Raw genomic sequence first — 20,188 nt, 5'->3', positions numbered from 1 at the left:
AAAAAAAACTACACTAGATCTGTTTTTTTAGGTTTTACTAAACTACGAACGTCCACTGTTTAGGTCTTATAAACGAGCGTTCGTTAATTAGCTTTTTCTTTTTCTGTTAGTTTTATTCAGGGACTTCTTTGTAGATGTTTTATTTACAATTTAGCCCCTGGACTTCAAACCTTCACATCTTTTTACTCGTTTGTCCAAATCCAACGAAACCAACGCCCACGCCTTCGTTATGATCTCCTCTATCCAGTAAAACAACTTAAACATGTTTTTGAAAATTTAAAATTTGTTTTCAAACAGATTTGAATTTGAATCTTCTTTTGATCATAACTTGAGTTTCGTAACCCCGTTTGAGTTGATTCTTTTTGCAAATCGAAGCTCTTGACTTAAACTTTCTGATAAAGGCCAAATTAACATAATTTTGGTACTGTTAGAAATTGTTTTATGTTGCAAGAGTTATTTGCTTTGTTTTGATGTTTTCCGAACTGTCTTCTTCGTTCTTCCCGATCTTTTGAGTGATTGCTTATGTGTGGTTACTATTGCTTGCTCTCGATAGATTGACCGGAGTGTGACGAGTAGATATATCAAGAGTTTGAGTGCGAATCATCTTCATCAACATTGCTGGCAAGTTCACACTTTGATCATACCCCGTTCATACCCAGTTTTATTGCATTAGATCTATTTCCTCAAACACATTGCATGATTAGGATCTAATTAATTTGTGGGTTTTGGGAAGTAGTTGAGGTAGTACCTATTACCTGTTCTTTTATCAAACCCTTGGGAGTTACTTCTACGCTGCTTTTATTATTGCCATGCTATGCTCGTAGACGTGGATTTGGGTTTGAGTGATATTCATGACAGATGTGAGATTGTTAATTAATGGTTTACTTAAGGTGGCAACTTAAACTCACATCTGGGTGGATTGAGGTACCTGGGTATTCCAGGATTGCCTGTTTTCTTTGGACCGCCACCCAGGTTCAAAGGGATCATGAGATTATTCATGCTAGAAACTTCCGTGTGCAGCCGCAAGCTATTATGGGCTCTAGCATAGTTGACTAAGTTGTGTGAACTCTTACAGTGGTAGACTAGCAGATGTAGGGGAAGTAGGTGTACCGGTCTACCCATACGTAAGGTGCAAACACTTCTGAAAGACTGTGTCTTGGTCATCCGTTACTCAAACACCATGTAGTGCGAGTAATCCAACGGAGGAGATCGAGTCTTGTGGGGAAAAGTGCACAAACCTCTGCAGAGTGTACAAACTAAGCATGGTTAGCCATGTCCCCGGTTATGGACATCTTGAGTATCTAGTTCTTGGATTATCCCGTTGATCTCATCATGTTACTTTAATTAATATTGTTGGGTTAATGATGATACTTAATTGGGATTGAGATGCTGTCAACCATCTCAATGTTTCACAACCACCATGATAGTTAAATAAAATTTATTCCTTTGCAGTAGGGAAAAACTGGCTTTTCGCAAAAACATTATAACCATAGAGCTTTTCCACCAGCCATATATGCATGTAGTGATAGCCTTTGTTCATCATTTCTCTATGGTGTGAATTTGCCAGTACATTCAATGTACTGACCCGTTTTCGGGCTGCAATGTTTCATGTTGCAGGATTCTTACGACGAGTAAGTGATTCGTTAGGGTTACGATTTCTACACTCAACTTTGCCGTTGGTGTTGATGGGAATCCACAACCTTGTTACTTCCGCTATTTTTGGATTGAGGTAATAGTATTTACGTTATTTTATACATGTGATTTACCTCTGTTATAAATCCTCGAGTACTGTGTGTGTCAGCATACTGATCCAGGGATGACACTTAAGCACAGAGACTTGATCCATTCGGGTCGGGTCGCTACAAGATGGTATCAGAGCACATGTTGACTGTAGGACGTGACCCTAGAAACTGGCAAGCCCATAGGAAGGATTTTCTCTAAAACTTTCCTTTTCAAAAAGATCTTTTACCTCTCTTCTCTTCTGAGTTATTCAAATATTCCCTTTAGTGAGACCATACCCCTTTTCCCTTTTGGACCACTCGAAGATTCGACTGATGAGACCACTTCAAGAAGTACAAGATATCGGACAACTAAGACCATTCGGAATGAAGAGGATTTTACCGTGCATTATGATAATGGAAACTACAACGGTTAAGGACTCTGAAGACTGGGAGAATTTGAAGGCTCTGAAGAATTGCCAGATGTGTATGACCTAGGAAGGTTACCCTTATGGAACTTGGCAGACTATGGAAGCTGTCAATACTCGAGAGCAAGGTGTATCGGAGAAAGACCGAAACATGGAGAGTTAGAAACTCAAAGTTTTGTCAAGGAAACCCTAAGGCAGGAGATATCAACTATGGAATGATAGCTCATGGTAATGACAAGAGCAGAAACACCGATACCCCTGATGTTATCGCTCGCTCATGATATTGTCACCGTGTTGAGTTAAGCATGCAGTTCGTCATAAGGATTGGATGGTAGAAGGCTGATGGAGCACCTATCAGCAAAGGATGCAGTTTTAACTATAGCTAGTGTATCACCAGGATCTGGAGCATTACATCAGAAAGTTTAAAGATGAACCTTCAGGAAGCAGTATTCGACAAGTAAGCACTTCGTGAAGGACTCATGACCCAGAAACTGAAAGTAGCCAAGCTAGAGGAGCAAAACCTTGAGACATCAAAGATTCGTCAGGAACTGAAGGACAGTAGTATCATGGTTCATGCCAAGGATGTTGAGACCCAGAAGTTTGGAACGCAATTATTAAAGGACGCCACGAGAGACTTCGCCTCAACAGAGATGATCTGGCAAAAGAACTTAAGAAGGACAAGCATGATCGGAAGAAGCCATTGGAGGCATTAACAAGACTTGAAGAGTTTGGCGACGTTGAAGACTTATTGACCTTTAGAAGACCCAACCCCTGTTATATGCCTACGTTAGATGCGACGTTTGTGAGCTGTCATTTGTTTGTTGTTTTTCTGACAGCCACGATAAAAATCTGTCTTTTCAAAACTTTTGTTTGCATTGTGTGTATCCCTCTTGACCTCTCTTATCTCACCCCAAACCCGTGGACCCAATAGAGGATGAATGGAGATGAGCTTGTATTTTCTGGACCAATGAGTCAATTGGAGATGGACCGATGGATTCAGAACATGGAGGATCACATGAAGAATAACCCTATAGTCGGAAAACATATGACCCGGCATGCTCTTCAATGTTTTGAAAGAGGTGCTGCTACTTGGTGGAGGATGTACCAAACCATCAATGGATGGCAAGGAGTAACCACTTGGAAAGAATTTAAGTGGACTCTACAAAGATCTCGTCTTGTGTCCCAGAAATTGAAGCCTTATGGAAAGGATATGAAGAAACCTTGTGCATACAAGCCTTGTGGAGAAATAGGACACAACCATAAGGAACACAAGGATGAATGCCCTAATTGTGAAGGAAGTCACCCAGCTGAAGAATGCCCAACTAGGCAGATCACTTGTTTCTTGTGTGAAGGGACTACCCACTACCCTGCTCAGTGTCACATCTACCCCATGGTACAAAGGACTGTCCAGCAGAAGAAAGAAGCAATGAAAAGAGCCCTCATGGAAATTTTAGAGGAATCTGTGATGAAGAAAGAGGTGGAGGACACACCCAAAGAAGAACCAATTAAACCCTGCACCAAGTCATGCTATTCATGTGGAGAAGAAGGACACATCTCCCAAAATTGTCTGAATGGGGATTTAGTAGAATTCCCGACAGAGGAAGTAGAGTATGACCCACAGGAAATAGAAGCCCTGATTGGAACGGAAAAGTCCAGGAAGAGAAGTAGATTGGATCCCAGGAACAACCCAATTTCTACAAAGAGAGACCTGAGTCATATCACATGTTTCAGGTGCAAAAATTCAGGACACTACTTCAATGATTGCCCAAAAGGGAAGATGAGGACCCCAGGAGGCTATATAATCACAAGGAAACCTCGAGATATGTCAGAAGTAATATGTTTCCGTTGTGATGAAGCAGGGCACTTTGCCAGAGAATGCCCCAAGGAGACGGAGACTTGTGATAAATAGTTGAGTGCAACGAGAAATAGTAGTAGTAGTGTGGACATTTCTTTTATTAGTGAAGGTGTCGGATTGAGGCATGTAATGGAATGCAGGAGATTGTAATAATTTGAGAATCAATAAAGTTAGCATCATTGGTATTGATTTGGATTTTATGAGTTGTTACTCTATGAAGAAAGATTTTGACCATTTTCGAGGATATGAGAAATATGGTCTATGGAAGATTGTGCATTTTAAGGGTGGTAGTACCCTGTGAGGAAACTTGACCCTTGGAAAAGGTAATGATATTCCACGAAGTGGATTTCGAACAAAATAAGTATGAGTTTTATCTCGATATGTTGGATACCCCAAGAATATGAGGGTATGGAGTATTATTGGATGTAAAGGAGGTAGTCTATGAAATTGGAGACGGAGCATGTCTTCGTGTGTTCCCTCTGCGAGGAGTTAAACTATTTGGAGTTAAGGGAAAGTTAGCCCCGAGATTTGTAGGACCATACCGAGTTTTGGAGCGTATGGGAGAAGTGGCCAACAAGTTGGAGTCACCCGAAGGACTGTCAGGAGTTCATGATGTGTTTCACGTTTCCCAGTTGAAGAAGTGCCATGCAGAGATGGCCAATATTCTCCCTGTAAGGACGTTTGACCCTGGAAAGGATAATGATGTTCCACGAAGTGGAGTATGGACTTCATAAGTATAAGTTTTTTTATCTCGGTATGTGGGATATCCCCCGAGGATGAAGAGATGAATTACTATTGGATATAAAGGAGGTATGATGTTGGAAATATGGATCAATGGAAATTCCATGATGAGTCTGAGTAATCATGTCCTAGTTTGGTGCCAATAGAAGGAAGGAAGACAGTACAATTGGATGGATTTAAGAATACCAGGAAGTTGGATGTTGGATTAAGGATCAGTTGCCCGATGATAAGTTCAAGGAACTACAAGTGATGAGATGGGCCATAACCCACAGGCCCCAGGACCTGCCAAGAAGCAAGCACACTCTTGTTGAAGGGAAGACCCTGGAAGAAGTTACGATTTTATCGACAGACGATCTTATAGGAGTTACGCAAAACCTGAGAGTTGTGAAGGAACGATAGATGTTTGTTTGGCTTGCAGAATCCATGGATTTATCCGAACTTGGTTCGTCGACAAGAGAAATTCTGCAATGCTTGCGAGGATGACCGAGTGTTAGAATGCGAGATTCGCTAAACCATATACAAGGTAATGATTTGGGTGCGGGATGGATTGATCACCATACCGACTTACTCTTATTGTTCGCTTTGCTATACGGGATGGTAAATCTGAGTGACTTACCTATAGTAGAGAGACGACGACCAAACCTTGTTTGAACCTTAGAATGGTATAAGAATGTTTTCCCTTGTACACGGCAGTTGTTGCCAACCGTAGGTTATACGGTGAGGTTCAACCCAGACCCATTTCCTGCAGGAGAAACCGTAAATTGTTGACCACCATGAGATGTCGATAGTTGTTTAGTATTGGCGCCAGACCCGTCAGCTATGAAGACCCAGTCTCGGAATAACCTTACCAAGATGAAAGACAGAAGAATTGAGGAAAAGGTTATGCCGCTACCCAAAGACCCAGAGAAGGAATTTTCCAGAGAATCTGAGAAGACTGACACTGTCAACAACAAGGATGGAGTATACGAGTTTTGGTGGAACCGTAGCAATGTTTCTAAGGGTGGTAGCACCCCAGACCCCGGAGACGATCGATGGAGTTTGAAGATCCCAAATCCTAACCTATTTCTTTCTAGCCTCTCCGAATCTCGAGGACGAGATTCATTTTAAGGGTGGTAGGTTTGTAACATCCCAAAATTCTAAATTTTGGAATGTTATAATAAACAGATAGATTGGATTGATTGTTTGATTGATTGACTGAAAGTGAGTGGAATTCGAAATCTTTTGAAAGTTAAATGAGAGGGAATAAAAGGACTTTCCCAAACTTTCATTTTGCTTTTATGATCTCCATGAATTCAAATTCTTTTCATCACAAAATCCTGGAGAGAAGATGACATGACTTCTTCCATTTATTTAAATGACAAGGGGTGTTGAAAATATTTGAATTTCATTTGAAAATATTTCCCATTTCTGAAACTTTATGCAACTCAATGATTTTCACGAGAGAAGATAATATGACTTCTTCAAAACATATGAAATATGAGTTGGGAGTTTCAAAGGATTTATTCAAAGTCCCATTGAAATTATTTTTCAATATTGGAGTTATTTGAGTTTTATTCAAATTATTTTTCTCCAAAAATAAAATATACAGAAAATAGGGTAACATGATTCCCTACATCAGAAAATTGGAGAAAAATAAATTTGAAATCATTTTGGTATTTTTAAAATGATTTTTTATTGGATTTTATTAAGGCAGTAGCACTGTTTGATTTATTAAAATTTGTGTGGATTTTATTTGAATTTACAAAAATGTCCACGTTGTAGGAAATCTTTTTCTGAAAATTTTGATATATTATATGCCTATATAATATTTTTAATTTATTTCGTTTTATTATTTTCTTTGTCTGAGAATGTTTAAAAAAAAATTCTCCGCCGAACTGGGCCGGCCCAGCCGAAGCCAGGCCAAGGCCCAGCTCCGCGCCGCCTCCCTCCTCGCGTGCCCGTGCGGGACTCTCGCCGGAGTCCGCCGCACCGACGCCGCCGGTCGCCCCCTCCTCCACTCCACGGAGCCGCCCCTCCCCCCCCTTAAATAGCGCCGCCCCGGGCCCTCTCTCTCTCCTCTCTCCTCGCCGCGCCGCCATAGATCGCCGCCGCCGTCGCCGCCTTCTGTCGCCGCCGCCGCCTCCCCTCGCCGCGCCGCCCGCGCTCCTGCCTCCACTGCCCCGCGCCGCCCTCGCCCCTCGTCGCGAAGCCGAGCCGCCGCGCCGGAGCTCGCCGGAGCCACCGCCCCCGCCTCACCGGAGTTTCCCCCGCCGGCGCCGGACCGCCGCAAACCGGTATAACCGCCGCCCGGTTTTCTCGGTTTTTTTTCTTTTGTTCGGTTTTTCTAAAAAAAAAACTACACTAGATCTGTTTTTTTAGGTTTTACTAAACTACGAACGTCCACTGTTTAGGTCTTATAAACGAGCGTTCGTTAATTAGCTTTTTCTTTTTCTGTTAGTTTTATTCAGGGACTTCTTTGTAGATGTTTTATTTACAATTTAGCCCCTGGACTTCAAACCTTCACATCTTTTTACTCGTTTGTCCAAATCCAACGAAACCAACGCCCACGCCTTCGTTATGATCTCCTCTATCCAGTAAAACAACTTAAACATGTTTTTGAAAATTTAAAATTTGTTTTCAAACAGATTTGAATTTGAATCTTCTTTTGATCATAACTTGAGTTTCGTAACCCCGTTTGAGTTGATTCTTTTTGCAAATCGAAGCTCTTGACTTAAACTTTCTGATAAAGGCCAAATTAACATAATTTTGGTACTGTTAGAAATTGTTTTATGTTGCAAGAGTTATTTGCTTTGTTTTGATGTTTTCCGAACTGTCTTCTTCGTTCTTCCCGATCTTTTGAGTGATTGCTTATGTGTGGTTACTATTGCTTGCTCTCGATAGATTGACCGGAGTGTGACGAGTAGATCTATCAAGAGTTTGAGTGCGAATCATCTTCATCAACATTGCAGGCAAGTTCACACTTTGATCATACCCCGTTCATACCCAGTTTTATTGCATTAGATCTATTTCCTCAAACACATTGCATGATTAGGATCTAATTAATTTGTGGGTTTTGGGAAGTAGTTGAGGTAGTACCTATTACCTGTTCTTTTATCAAACCCTTGGGAGTTACTTCTACGCTGCTTTTATTATTGCCATGCTATGCTCGTAGACGTGGATTTGGGTTTGAGTGATATTCATGACAGATGTGAGATTGTTAATTAATGGTTTACTTAAGGTGGCAACTTAAACTCACATCTGGGTGGATTGAGGTACCTGGGTATTCCAGGATTGCCTGTTTTTCTTTTGGACCGCCACCCAGGTTCAAAGGGATCATGAGATTATTCATGCTAGAAACTTCCGTGTGCAGCCGCAAGCTATTATGGGCTCTAGCATAGTTGACTAAGTTGTGTGAACTCTTACAGTGGTAGACTAGTAGATGTAGGGGATGTAGGTGTACCGGTCTACCCATTGTAAGGTGCAAACACTTCTGAAAGACTGTGTCTTGGTCATCCGTTACTCAAACACCATGTAGTGCGAGTAATCCAACGGAGGAGATCGAGTCTTGTGGGGAAAAGTGCACAAACCTCTGCAGAGTGTACAAACTAATCATGATTAGCCGTGTCCCCGGTTATGGACATCTTGAGTATCTAGTTCTTGGATTATCCCGTTGATCTCATCATGTTACTTTAATTAATATTGTTGGGTTAATGATGATACTTAATTGGGATTGAGATGCTGTCAACCATCTCAATGTTTCACAACCACCATGATAGTTAAATAAAATTTATTCCTTTGCAGTAGGGAAAAATTGGCTTTTCGCAAAAACATTATAACCATAGAGCTTTTCCACCAGCCATATATGCATGTAGTGATAGCCTTTGTTCATCATTTCTCTATGGTGTGAATTTTCCAGTACATTCAATGTACTGACCCGTTTTCGGGCTGCAACGTTTCATGTTGCAGGATTCTTACGACGAGTAAGTGATTCGTTAGGGTTACGATTTCTACACTCAACTTTGCCGTTGGTGTTGATGGGAATCCACAACCTTGTTACTTCCGCTATTTTTGGATTGAGGTAATAGTATTTACGTTATTTTATACATGTGATTTACCTCTGTTATAAATCCTCGAGTACTGTGTGTGTCAGCATACCGATCCAGGGATGACACTTAAGCACAGAGACTTGATCCATTCGGGTCGGGTCGCTACAATTATTGCCTCTAGGGCATATTCCTTCAGTCTCCCACTTGCACTAGAGTCAATAATGTAGTTCACATCACCATGTGATTAACACCCATAGTTAACATCCAAGGAGTACTAAGGTATGATCATGTTTTGCTTGTGAGAGAGGTTTAGTCAACGGGTCTGCCACATTCAGATCCGTATGTATTTTCCAAGTTTCTATGTCTACAATGCTCTGCATGGAGTACTCTAGCTAAATGCTCCCACTCTCAATACGTATCCAGATTGAGACTCAGAACCATCTGAATCGGTGTTAAAGCTTGCATCGACGTAACCCTTTACGACGAACTCTTTATCACCTGCATAACCAAGAAATATATCCTTAGTCCTCTTTGGTAACTAAGGATAATTTTGACCGCTGTCCAGTGATCTACTCCTGGATCACTATTGTACCCCCTTGCCAAACTCATGGCAAGATACACAATAGGTCTGGTATACCTTATGGCATACTTTATAGAACCAATGGCCGAGGCATAGGGAATGACTTTCATTCTCTCTCTATCTTCTGTCGTGGTCGGGCTTTGAGTCTTACTCAACTTCACACCTTACAATATAGGCTAGAACTCCTTCTTTGAGTGATCCATTTTGAACTTCTTCAAAACTTTGTCAAGGTATGTTCTTTGTGAAAGTCCTATTAAGCGTCTCGATATATCCCTATAGATCTTGATGCCCAGTATATAAGCAACTTCATTGAGGTCTTTCATTGAAAAATTCTTATTCAAGTATCCTTTTCTGCTATCTAGAAATTCTATATCATTTCCAATCAACAATATGTCATCCACATATAATATCAGAAATGCTACAGAGCTCCCACTCACTTTCTTGTAAATACAGGCTTCACCATAAGTCTGTATAAAACCATATGCTTTGATCACCTCATCAAAGCGTATATTCCAACTCCGAGATGCTTGCACCAGTCCATAGATGGATCGCTGGACTTTGCACACTTTGTTAGCATTTTTAGGCTCGACAAAACCTTATGGTTGCATCATATACAACTCTTCTTTAAGATATCCATTAAGGAATGCAGTTTTGACATCGATTTGCCAGATTTCATAATCATAAAATGCGGAAATTTCTAACATGACTCGGACGGACTTAAGCATCGCTACGGGTGAGAAAGTCTCATCGTAGTCAACCCCTTGAATTTGTCGAAAACCTTTTGTGACAAGTTGTGCTTTGTAGACAGTAACATTACCATCAGTGTCAGTCTTCTTCTTGAAGATCCATTTATTCTCTATGGCTTGCCGATCATCGGGCAAATCCACCAAAGTCCACACTTTGTTCTCATACATGAATCCTATCTCAGATTTCATGGCCTCAAGCCATGTGTCGGAATCTGGGCTCATCATAGTTTCTTCATAGTTCGTAGGTTCGCCTTGGTCTAGTAACATGACTTCCAGGACAGGATTAACTACCATTCTGGTGCGGATCGTGCTCTGGTCGACCTACGGAGTTCAGTAGCAACTTGATCTGAAGTTTCATGATCATTATCATTTGCTTCCTATCTAGTTGGTGTAGGCATCACGGGAACTGTTTTCTCTGATGTGCTACTTTCCAATTTGAGAGAAGGTACAATTACCTCATCAAGTTCTACTTTCCTCCCACTCACTTCTTTCAAGAGAAACTCCTTCTCTAGGAAGGATCCACTCTTAGCAACAAAGATCTTGCCTTCGAATCTATGGTAGAAGGTGTACCCAATTGTTTCCTTAGGGTATCCTATGAGGACGCCCTTTTCGATTTGGGGTTCGAGCTTATCAGGCTGAAGCATTTTGACATAAGTGTCGCAACCCCAAACTTTAAGAAACGATAGCTTAGGTTTCTTACCAAACCATAGTTCATACGGTGTTGTTTCAACGGATTTAAACGGTGCCCTATTTAATGTGAATGCGGCCGTCTCTAATGCATAACCACAAAACGGTAGTGTTAAATTGGTAAGAGACATCATAGAATGCACCATATCCAATAAAGTACGGTTACGACGTTCGGACACACCATTACGCTGTGGTGTTCTAGATGGCGTGAGTTGCAAAACAATTCCACATTGTTTTAAATGAAGGCCAAACTCGTAACTCAAATATTTGCCTCCGTGATCAGATCATAGAAACTTTATTTTCTTGTTATGATGATTCCCCACTTCACTCTGAAATTCTTTGAACTTTTCAAATGTTTCAAACTTGTGCTTCGTCAGGTAGACATACCCATATCTACTTAACTCATCTGTGAAGATCAGAAAATAACGATACCCGCCGCGTGCTTCAAAACTCATTGGGCCGCATACATCGGTATGTATTATTTCCAATAAGTCATTAGCTCGCTCCATTGTTCCGGAGAACAGAGTTTTAGTCATCTTGCCCATGAGGCATGGTTCACAAGTATCAAATGATTTATAATCAAGTGACTCCAAAAGTCCATCTGCATGGATTTTCTTCATGCGCTTTACACAAATATGACCTAAACTGCAGTGCCACAAATATGTTGCACTATCATTATCAACTTTGCATCTTTTGGCATCAATATTATGAATATGTGTATCACTAGGATCGAGATTCAATAAACCATTCACATTGGGTGTATGACCATAGAAGGTTTTATTCATGTAAACAGAACAACAATTACTCTCTAACTTAAATGAATAATCGTATTGCAATAAACATGATCTAATCATATTCATGCTCAACGCAAACACTAGATAACATTTATTTAGGTTCAACACTAATCCCTAAGGTATAGGGAGTGTTTGATGGTGATCGTATCAACCTTGAAATCACTTCCAACACACATCGTCACCTCGCACTTAACTAGTCACTATTTATTCTGCAACTCATGTTTTGAGTTACTAATCTTAGCAACTGACCCGGTATCGAATACCAAGGTGCTGCTACGAAGACTAGTAAGGTACACATCAATAACATGTATACCAAATATACTTCTGTTCACTTTGCCATCCTTCTTATCCGCCAAGTATTTGGGGCAAGTCTGCTTCCACTGACCATTTCCTTTGCAGTAGAAACACTTAGTTTCAGGCTTGGGTGCAGCTTTGGGCTTCTTCATGGGAGTGACAACTTGCTTGCCATTCTTCTTGAAGTTCCCTTTCTTTCCCTCACCCTTTTTCTTGAAACTAGTGGTCTTGTTAACCATCAACCCTTGATGCTCTTTCTTGATTTCTATCTTCGCCGATTTCAGCATGGCGAAGAGCTCAGGAATCGTTTTCGTCATCCCTTGCATATTATAGTTCATCACGAAGTTCTAGTAGCTTGGTGATAGTGACCCGAGAACTTTGTCAATAACTATCTTATCTGGAAGATTAACTCCCACTTGATTCAAGCGATTGTAGTACCCAGACATTCTGAGTACATGCTCACTGGCTGAGTTATTCTCCTCCATCTTGTAGGCAAAGTACTTGTCAGAGGTCTCATTCCTCTCAACACGGGCATAAGTTCGAAATACCAATTTCAGCTCTTGGAACATATCATATGTTCCATGGCGTTCGAAACATTTTTGAAGCCCCGATTCTAAGCTGTAAAGCATGGCGGAGTAAACTATCAAGCAGTCATCATATCGAGCTTGTCAAACGTTCATAACGTCTGCATCAGCTCCTGCAACAGGTCTGTCACCTAGCGGTGCATCAAGGACATAATTCCTTTGTGAAGCAATGAGGATAATCCTCAGACTGCATTATTGCTACCATCATCTTTCAACTTAGTTTTCTCTAGGAACATATCAAAAATATGGGGGAGCTATATCGCGAGCTATTGATCTACAACATAGATATGAAAAACTATTAAGACTAAGTTCATGATAAATTAAGTTCAATTAATAAAATTACTAATGAACTCCCACTTAAATAAACATCCCTCAAGTTATCTAAGTGATACATGATCCAAATCAACTAACCCATGTCTGATCATCACGTGAGATGGGGTAGTCATCAGTGGTGAACATCTATATGTGGATCAAATCTACTATATGACTCACGTTCGACCTTTCGGACCCAAGTGTTCCGAGACCATGTTTGTACATGCTAAGGCTCGTCAAGTTTAACCCAAGTATTCTGCATGTGCAAAACTGTCTTACACCCGTTGTATGTGAACGCAGAGTCTATCACACCCTATCATCATGTGGTGCTTCAAAACGACGAACTTTGGCAATGGTGCATACTCGAGGAGAACACTTTTATCTTGAAATTTAGTGAAGGGATCATCTTATAATTCTACCGTCGTTCTAAGCAAAATAAGATGCATAAAAGATAAACATCACATGCAATCAAAATATGTGACATGATATGGCCATCATCATCTTGTGCTTTTGATCTCCATGTCCAAAGCATCGTCATGATCTCCACCGTCACCGGCTCAACACCTTGATCTCCATCGTTGTGTCGGGGTGGTCTCGCCAACTATTGCTTCTACAACTATTGCTAACGCATAGCGATAAAGTAAAGCAATTACATGGCGCTTGCACTTCATACAATAAATAGACAACCCTAAGGCTCCTGCCGGTTGTCGATATTACAAAACATGATCATCTCATACATCAACATATATCACATCATATCTTGACCATATCACATCAAAACATGCCCTGCAAAAACAAGTTAGACGTCCTCTACTTTGTTCTTGCAAGTCTTACGTGGCTGCTACAGGATTCTAGCAAGAACCGTTCTTACCTACGCAAAAACCACAATGGTGATTGATGAAGTTTGCTGTTTTAACCTTCTTCAAGGACCGGCAATAGTCCGATTCGATTCAACTAAAGTAGGAGAAATAGACACCCGCAGCCACCTTTATGCAAAACTAGTTGCATGTATGTCGGTGGAACTGGTCTCATGTGCATGGACATGTAAGGTTGGTCTAGGCCGCTTCATCACACAATATCGCCGAATCAAAATAAGACATTGGTGGTGAGCAGTATGACTATCACCGCCCACAACTCTTTGTGTTCTACTCGTGCATATCATGTACACATAGACCTGGATCGGATGCCACTGTTGGGAAATGTTGCATGGAAAACAAAAAAAATTCTATGCGCATGCAAGATCTATCCATGCAGATGCATAGCAATGAGAGGGGGAGAGTGTGTCTACGTATCCTCGTAGATCGTAAGAAGAAGCGTTTCACAACACGGTTGATGTAGTCGAACTTTCTTCACGATCCAACCGATCGAGTACCGAATGTACGACACCTCCTCGTTCAGCACATGTTCAACTCGGTCATGTCCGCGCCTTCTTGATCCAGCAAGACATAGAGGTAGTGGATGTGTCCCAACAGCACGACGGCGTGGTGACGGTGATGGTGAAGTTATCTCTGCAGGGCTTCGCCTAAGCACTACAAAAATATGACCGGAGGTGTAAACTATGGGGGGCGCACACGGCTAAGACAATGTTGTGTTGTGCTAGGCGCCCCCCTCCCACATATATATAGGTGGGGGAGAGGGAGCAGCCAGGAGGGCATCCCAAGTAGGCCCAATCCTACTTGGGGTCCTCCCCAAGTGGCGCCCCCTTCCTTATTTGTTGGAGAAGAAAGGAAAGGGGGGAAGAGAGAAGGAAGGGGATGCCGAATCCTCCCCCCTTTCCTTTCCCCACTTGGGCGGCTACCATGGGGAGCACACCAGCCCCTTGTGAGCTGGTGTGATCTCCTATTATGCCCAATAGGCCCAATACCCTCCCGAGAGTGCCCGGTACCCCCTCCAATACTCCGATAATCACCGGTATACTCTGAAACACTTCTGGTGTCCGAATATCATCGTCCTATATATCAATCTTTACCTCTCGACCATTTTGAGACTCCTCGTCATGTCTGTGATCTCATCCGGGACTACGAACAACATTCGGTCACCAAATCTTATAACTCATATAACATTATATCGTCAACGAACGTTAAGCGTGCGGACCCTACGGGTTCGAGAACTATGTAGACATGACCGAGACACTTCTGCAGTCAATAACCAATAGCGGAACTTGGATGCCCATATTGGATCCTACATATTCTACGAAGATCTTTATCGGTTGAATCGTTATGACAACGTACGTAATTCCCTTTGTCCATCGATATGTTACTTACCCGATATTCGATAGTCGGTATCTTCATACCTAGTTCAATCTCGTTACCGGCAAGTCTTTTTACTCGTTCCGTAATACAAGGCTTCTTATGATGTGTATTACCGAGAGGGCCCAGAGATACTAAAAGTGCGTTATATCGACTAGAGGGGGGTGAATAGGCGACTTTTACAAATTCGTCACTGAGGAAATTCAACTTGAGGAATTTGCTAAGCAACAAAATACATGCAGCAGAATAAGTACTCAGGTGCAAGCATAACATGGCAGTAACACAGTCACCATGATGATTTGAAACAAGCACAGAGCACAGGTAGCGTGTAAACAGGATAAGCAGGCTGAAGATAAGATGACTGAAGAATTAGGATTGAGGAAATTGATAAAGTCTTCAGTCAAAGTCTTCAAACAGTAATGATCAAGTTCATCAACACATGAATGAGGAAATGAAAGGGTTGAGGAAATAGAACCAGTAGCTTGGTGAAGAAATGATTTGGTAGACCAGTTCCAACTGTTGTGATAGTCGTATGTCTGGTTGGAGCGGCTAGGTATTTAAACCTGAGGACACACAGTCCCCGACACACAGTCCTCACCGTATTCTCCTTGAGCTAAGGTCACACAGACCTCGCCCAATCACTTGTGGTAAGTTATCAGGTGACTTCCAAACCTTCACAGACTCAGTCACTCGGCGATCCACAATTCCTCTTGGATGCTCTATGATAACCCTACAAGTATATGGGATCGCAACAGTTTTCGATGGTAGAGTATTCAACCCAAATTTATAGATTCGACACAAGGGGAGCCAAAGAATATTTGCAAGTATTAGCTGCCAAGTTGTCAATTCAACCACACCTAGAGATTAATTATCTGCAGAAAGCGATCAGTAGCAAAGTAATATGATAGTTTTGATAGTAGTGACAGTAGCGATAGTAATGGTAACAGTGATAGCAGTAGTTTTGTAGCAAGTGCAATAGCAACGATAGCAGTAGTAACTTAGCAAGATCAATATAAGATAAATTCGTAGGCATTGGATCGGTAATTTGTTGGATGATATTCATCATGTGACAGCCATAACCTAGGGCGATATGGCACTAGGTCCAGTTCATAAATATAATGTAGGCATGTATTCCGTAAATAGTCATACATGCTTATGGAAAGAACTTGCATGACATCTTTTGTCCTACCCTCCCATGGCAGCGGGGTCCAATTGGATACTAAGGGATATTAAGGCCTGCTTTTAATAGATAACCGGAACAAAGCATTAACACACACGGTGAATACGTGAACTCCTCAAACTACGGTCATCACCGGGAGTGGTCCCGACTATTGTCACTCCGGGGATGCCTGATCATAACATGTAGTAGGTGACTATAACTTGCAAGATCGGATCTAGAATGTGGATATAATTATGATAACATAAACAATTCAGATCTGAATTCATGGCACCCGGGCCCAAAGTGACATGCATTAAGCATGACAAAGTCATAGCAACATCAATCTCAGAACATAGTGGATACTAGGGATCAGGCCCTAACAAAACTAACTAGATTACATGATAAATCTCATCCAACTCCTCACCGACCAGCGAGCCTACGAAGGAATTACTCACTCTCGGTGGGGAGCATCATGGAATTGGCAATGCAGAAGGGTTGGTGATGGCAAAGAACGAAGACCCCCCTCTCCGGAGCCCCAAACGGACTCCAGATCTGGACTCCCGATGAAGAAATGGAGGTGACGGCGGCTCCGTCTCGTGGATCATGATAATTCTTTCTCCTTGATTTTTCTGGAAAAATAGGATTTATACCGTCGATTTCAGTGTCTGCGGGGCCACCAGGTGGGGACAATCCACCTGGGCGCGCCTGGGGGGCCAGGCGCGCCCTGGTGGGTTGTGCCCACCTAGGTTCCCCCCTCAAGTGACTCTTGGCTCCAGAAATTCTTTTTATTGCATGAAAAATCCTCGCAAAGTTTCGTTCCATTTCGAGAACTTTTATTTCTACACAAAAACAACACCATGGTAGTTCTACTGAAAACAACGTCAGTCCGGGGTTAGTTTCATTCAAATCAAGCAAATTAGAGTCCAAAACAAGAGGAAAAGTGTTCAAAAAAGTAGATACATTGGAGACGTATCAACTCCCCCAAGCTTAAACCTTTGCTTGTCTTCAAGCAATTCAGTTGATAAACTGAAAGTGAAAAAGAAAAACTTTTACGAACTCTTTTACTCTTGTTTGCATAAATAAGCTTAAACAGCACCCAGGTTTTCAGCCAGCATTATAACTAACCATGCCGACAATAACTCATCGAAATTATATTAACTCATACCAATGACATAATCAGCTAGCGAGTAATAATAATATATCTCAAACAGCAACACTTTATCAAAACAACCATGATATAATATGACATTAGTGGTATCTCGCTAGCCCTTTCTGAGACCACAAAACATAAATGCAGAGCACCTCCAAAGTCCAAGCAGCGACTAAACATTGTAATTCATGGTAGAAAAGATCAAGTCATGATGCACCCAATATTAGCTACACACAATGCATCAGCATGACATCAGTGCTCTCAGGTTCTGGCACATATTTTAGAAGGTGATGACAGAACATAAAAGTAAATGGATAGTCCCTTCGCAGAGGGAAGCAGTGATCTGCAGAGGTGCCAGAGCTCAAGTTTTTAAAACAGAGGTAAATGATATTTTGAGACATGCACCCTTCTTGTTTACTTCAAGACCATCAGTTATCAATATCTTTCATGCCAAGCACGCTAGTGTAGGGGAACGTAGTAATTTCAAAAATTTCCTACGCACACGCAAGATCATGGTGATGCATAGTAATGAGAGGGGAGAGAGTTGTCTGCATACCCTCGTAGACCGAAAGCGGAAGCGTTAACACAACGCGGTTGATGTAGTCGTACGTCTTCACGATCCGACCGATCAAGTACCGAACGTACGGCACCTCCGAGTTCAGCACACGTTCAGCTCGATGACGTCCCTCGAACTCCGATCCAGCCGAGTGTTGAGGGAGAGTTTTGTCAGCACGACGGCGTGGTGACGATGATGATGTTCTACCGACGCAGGGCTTCGCCTAAGCTCCGCTACGATATTATCGAGGTGTACTATGGTGGAGGGGGCACCGCACACGGCTAAAAGATCGTTGATCAATTGTGTGTTTAGAGGTGCGCCCCTGCCCCCGTATATAAAGGTGCAAGGGGGAGGCCGCCGGCCTAGGAGGTAGAGGCGCGCCAGGAGGAGTCCTACTCCTACCGGGAGTAGGACTCCCCCCCCCCTTTCCATGTTGGACTAGGAGTGGAAGGAGGAAGAGGTGGAGGGGAGGAAGGAAGGGGGGGCGCCGCCCCCCTCTCCTTGTCCTATTCGGACTGGGGGGAAGGGGGGCGCGGCCCTGCCCTAGCCTCCTCTCCCCTCTTCCACCCAGGCCCAATAAGGCCCATTAAGTTACCGGGGGGTTCTGGTAACCTCCCGGTACTCCGGAAATATCCCGATTTCACCCGGAACGCTTCCGATGTCCAAACATAGGCTTCCAATATATCAATCTTTATGTCTCGACCATTTCGAGACTCCACGTCATGTCCGTGATCACATCCGGGACTGTCATCGTAACGTTAAGCGTGCGGACCCTATGGGTTCGAGAACTATGTAGACATGACCGAGACACCTCTCCGATCAATAACCAATAGCGGAACCTGGATGCTCATATTGGCTCCCACATATTCTACGAAGATCTTTATCGGTCAGACCGCATAACAGCATACGTTGTTCCCTTTCTCATCGGTATATTACTTGCCCGAGATACGATCGTCGGTATCTCGATACCTAGTTCAATCTCGTTACCGGCAAGTCTCTTTACTCGTTCCGTAATACATCATCCCGCAACTAACTCATTAGTCACGATGCCTGCAAGGCTTATAGTGATGTGTATTTCTGAGTGGGCCCAGAGATACCTCTCCGACAATCGGAGTGACAAATCCTAATCTCGAAATACGCCAACCAACAAGTACCTTTGGAGACACCTGTAGAGCACCTTTATAATCACCCAGTTACGTTGTGACGTTTGGTAGCACACAAAGTGTTCCTCCGGTAAACGGGAGTTGCATAATCTCATAGTCATAGGAACATGTATAAGTCGTGAAGAAAGCAATAGCAACATACTAAACGATCGAGTGCTAAGCTAACGGAATGGGTCAAGTCAATCACGTCATTCTCCTAATGAGGTGATCCCGTTAATCAAATGACAACTGATGTCTATGGCTAGGAAACATAACCATCTTTGATTAACGAGCTAGTCAAGTAGAGGCATACTAGTGACACTCTGTTTGTCTATGTATTCACACATGTATTATGTTTCCGGTTAATACAATTCTAGCATGAATAATAAACATTTACCATGATATAAGGAAATAAATAATACTTTATTATTGCCTCTAGGGCATATTTCCTTCAGTCTCCCACTTGCACTAGAGTCAATAATCTAGTTCACATCGCCATGTGATTCAACATCAATAGTTCACATCACCATGTGATTAACACCCATAGTTCACATCGTCATGTGACCAACACCCAAAGGGTTTACTAGAGTCAGTAATCTAGTTCACATCGCTTATGTGATTAACACCCAAAGAGTACTAAGGTGTGATCATGTTTTGCTTGTGAGATAATTTTAGTCAACGGGTCTGTCACATTCAGATCCGTAAGTATTTTGCAAATTTCTATGTCTACAATGCTCTGCCCGGAGCTACTCTAGCTAATTGCTCCCTCTTTCAATATGTATCTAGACCGAGACTTAGATTCATCTAGATTAGTGTCAAAACTTGCATCGACGTAACCCTTTACGACGAACCTTTTGTCACTTCCATAATCGAGAAACATATCCTTATTCTAGTAAGGATAATTTTGACAGCTGTCCAGTGATCTACTCCTAGATCACTATTGTACTCCCTTGCCAAAATCAGTGTAGGGTATACAATAGATCTGGTACACAGCATGGCATACTTTATAGAACCTATGGCCAAAGCATAGGGAATGACTTTCATTCTCTTTCTATCTTCTGCCGTGGTCGGGCTTTGAGTCTTACTCAATTTCACACCTTGTAACACAGGCAAGAACTCTTTCTTTGACTGTTCTATTTTGAACTACTTCAAAATCTTGTTAAGGTAT

The sequence above is a fragment of the Triticum aestivum genome, chromosome 6D (assembly GCF_018294505.1).
Source record: "Triticum aestivum cultivar Chinese Spring chromosome 6D, IWGSC CS RefSeq v2.1, whole genome shotgun sequence".
Classification (NCBI taxonomy): domain Eukaryota; kingdom Viridiplantae; phylum Streptophyta; class Magnoliopsida; order Poales; family Poaceae; genus Triticum; species Triticum aestivum.
This window is presented reverse-complemented; position numbering follows the sequence as displayed.